The following is a 3610-nucleotide window of genomic DNA, read 5'->3' as shown; positions in this document are numbered from 1 at the left end:
CTGTCCCGCCGAGCACAGCTGTTCACCGGGTCTGCCTACCTCCCGGGCGGTACAGTGGGCCCGCGGGCGGGGCGGGGCGCCGCTTAGTGCCGCCGTCGCCAAGGTCTGCCCGCCTCCCGGGCGCGCGACTTTATCGTGTCGCGTGACTTGGATGTGCGCGGCGGCGTCGCGGATGTTTCCCGTGTGCCGCTATCGCGCGGACGACAAGCCGGCGGGCACGCGAGAGACGCCAACCACCGCCGCCCATGGGCCTCAGCCTCATGTTTGTGGGTTTCATTTTGTTGAAGCGGGTTCACTTTGCGCACCTGAGGCGCTGATGACGGCCCGCTGTGGCACAGCAGGGCCCGCTCGCCGCATTGACACCATTCCTCCAGGCTATTGATTCGGCTCCTAGGGGCTGCCGAGGGAAGGGCTGGGGCGGGGGCAGCGCTCTTTTCCTTGAGTTCGTCTGACTTCCTCCCTTGTGTGCCGCCCGGCCGGGCTGTAGAGTCCCCACTCCTTGGCGCAGCTTTGCGGCCGTTGGGAGCCGCGCCACTGGTAGTGTTGGTTGGCCGAATGGGGCGCAGTGTGATTCCACATGGATCATGCGGGGAAATCCCCCTTGAAATGACGACGCTCTCTTGTGTGCGCGCTTGACGACGACCTCGCAGTGCGCGGGACCCTCTATATTTTCTGTTTTTACTTGCGCCTGCGAATTAATGAGATTTCCCGCTTTCAGCTTTTTCATTATTTTTATTCCTCTCGTGTTTGGATCCCCCCAAACTGCACACGCACTCTGGCTTTTGAAATGCTTGCCGCCAAACTAATTCAAAATGAAGAGAGAGACGGAGAGGCAAAGGGAGAGAGAGGATAGGAAGGGAAACGGAATCTCCTTTCCCCGCGATTTATTCTGCGTCAGTGAGTCCAGGGAATGAGTTGAGTACCGCCTGCGCTTCCGCTCGCTGCTGCCTGCACAATGAGAGGCATTCCAGCTCCGGATTTGGGAGGAAATTCCAGGAAATTCCCTGTTGGGAAAATTTGATCTTACGCAAGTTCTAGGAAACCAAACCGGTCTGGGAGATTGAGTGAGCAGGGAAGTGTGGTAGCTGGTACCTGCGCCCGTAAATATTTCAATATGGTCTGTAGTCTGTACAGGCCGCCTTCTGTGCGCACGGCGACTTTGGACATTGTTGTGCGTTGTGCGCCGTATCGGGTGGCTGGTTGTATTGTTTTAGTGTTGGGGCAATAGGGTCAAACTGTCGGTGTGCGCGTGTGTGTGTGTGCGCGCGCGCGCCCATGTATGTGTTGCTTTGTGCGCAATGGAACGCATACGTTTGTTCATGGCGTTGGTTGAGAGAGGTAAAGGGGGGGGGGGGGGCGTTATGGATAAATGCGACACGGATGTTTGCTCCCATTTAACTTGTAGCAGGGTGGAATACACGCGGGTATGGCGTGTACGCATCGAATCACCACTATACACTATGTACTACGGTCGGCCGGTTTGCTGCGAAGGCATTTTCACTCTGCCCCGACTATAATTCTACGGGGAAAAGTGGTGCGCCTCCCGTATCATTACGGGCGACTAACGGCCTCGGCGCTACTCGGTGTTATATTCCTCCAGGTCGCTGGCTGCGCGGGAAATGGGTGCCCGAGGGGGGGGGGGGGTAAATCAGGAGTCATTTGTGTGGCGGCGGTGGCGCACAGCGCCTCGACGAACGCCGAATCGTGCTCAAAATTGAATCGGGGCAATCCCTGCTTTTCATATTGGAATCGCTCGAGAGTCTTCGCAGCGGCGGGCGGTGTGGCACGGCCGGCACGGCAGACAGGCCCCCAAAGGGTTCGTCTCCGTCCGACAGGCGTCGCGCGCGCGTCCCCGACCACTGACCTTCAGGTTTGTGATGATTTATTCAAGCGGCAACCATTCCTCCTCTCGTACTAATCCTGCTCGCCGCCATCCCTACCCCCTCGTGCTGTTGCTCGCCGCTCGGGCTGCACGCGGGAACAAGCGTGAAGCGATGGAGAGTGAGTCGGCTATACCCTACGCTGCTGCGCAAAGGGCGACGGTTAATCGGGGAACATTCGTAATTAATCGGTGAGGGGTGAGGCCTCGTCCCGTCCCGGCCGCCTCCTCTTGGGATCCTCCCGACCGACCTCGCTGCCCCAACAGAATATCCTTTTAAATTGCGCGCGTTGTGGCGGCGCTGCCGAGGCCACCGTGCGCGGCAGGATTACGTCCTCGTTACCTTGGAAATTAACCAAGGCGGGTCTGAGCGTCCTCCTGGAGAGCTGTGTGTGTGTGTGTGTGCTTTGTTTGCTTGCTTGCGTGTTCTTTTTGTGTGAGATTTGTATTCATTCCAAGGTGGGCTGAGTGCGATGACCTCCGGAGTGCTGAGGGGGGCTATAGGTCCAGCGGGGCACGGAGGCCCGTGCGCTCGTTTGATGAGGACTGAGAGGACACCTGGGCACCGCTGGCGCCCTCTCCCCACCTGGCCCCCTCTGCGCCCAACCCCCTTCCCACCTGCCAACCGACGCCCCTGCCAGTGAAATTATTGGTGAAGCGAAATGTTTTATTTCGTAACGAAACTATCGGCCATTGTCTGCAATTTTGGCAATTATTGAGTGAAGATCAAGAAAAATGAGAGAAAAACCTGCTGTTGGAAAACATAATACCTTTCGCGTACCGCGTTGCGGCCGTTTTTCTGGTGCCTGCATGTTCTCCCACGGTTGCTGCGCTGCCTCCCGGTGATGGCTCAGTGTTTCCACCCAATTCTCCCCCCCCCCCCTCTCTCTCTCTCTCTCTCTCTCTCTCTCTCTTCTGACGTACATGCGCGCAGCGGGCTCTGATGTAAATCACCCGCCTAGCATTCATACCTCCCATCCGGTACTGCAAGTAAATCAGCCAGACGTCGCGCTGTCCCGTCAGTGTACGTCTCACTCGTGCTTTTAACTACGCCGCTGCTCTGTCCTCTAACGTCTGACTCCAGCGTTTTCCCTTTTACCTTCGATGCCGTATATCGCCCTGTTTTCGCTGTATCACTGTGTATCTTACTGGTTAATATAACGCAATTTATTTAAACAAACTACACGAAAACATAAATTGTGCTGGCGTACGTGCAAGCGCTCAACACTGTTGCACACTTTAAAGTGTTTGACTATATTAAAATACTAAAAAGTATAGTTAAAATAATTTCCAGTCTAACGCCTTAAAATGTGCACCCCTTAGTTTTCAGTGTATAAAATGTTAACAGACTCCAAACTAGGTAGAAAACTCGAAAAGCTAAAAACGAGTTTGGCGATGAAGCTTTTTGCTGTTCTGTGGCTCATGCCTTATTTTCTGGGCGAGGGCATCAATCACATCGTTTGGTGGGGCTGATAGCTGATAACACGGAAAAAACAATCGGGCCGGGGAGAAAGAGAAAAAAACTGCCCGCGATTATCTTTGTGGGATTATCCTGCTTCGAATTTTTAATTCTGGTGCGGGCGGCAGTGCGTGGCGCGGGGTGTGGCGGCCTGGCGCTGCGCGGTGCGGTTCAGAGAAAGGGGAGCTGAGCCGGCGGGGGTGCGCCGCACCCTGCGCTTTTAAAAACTAATTTTTGATTAAAATTTTCGCGGGAATAATGAAATGTGTATG

The sequence above is a fragment of the Frankliniella occidentalis genome, unplaced genomic scaffold (genome assembly GCF_000697945.3).
Source record: "Frankliniella occidentalis isolate FOCC.00 unplaced genomic scaffold, Focc_3.1 Scaffold33, whole genome shotgun sequence".
In the NCBI taxonomy this organism is placed as follows: domain Eukaryota; kingdom Metazoa; phylum Arthropoda; class Insecta; order Thysanoptera; family Thripidae; genus Frankliniella; species Frankliniella occidentalis.
The sequence above is the reverse complement of the archived record's forward strand: the minus strand, read 5'-3'. Positions refer to the sequence as shown.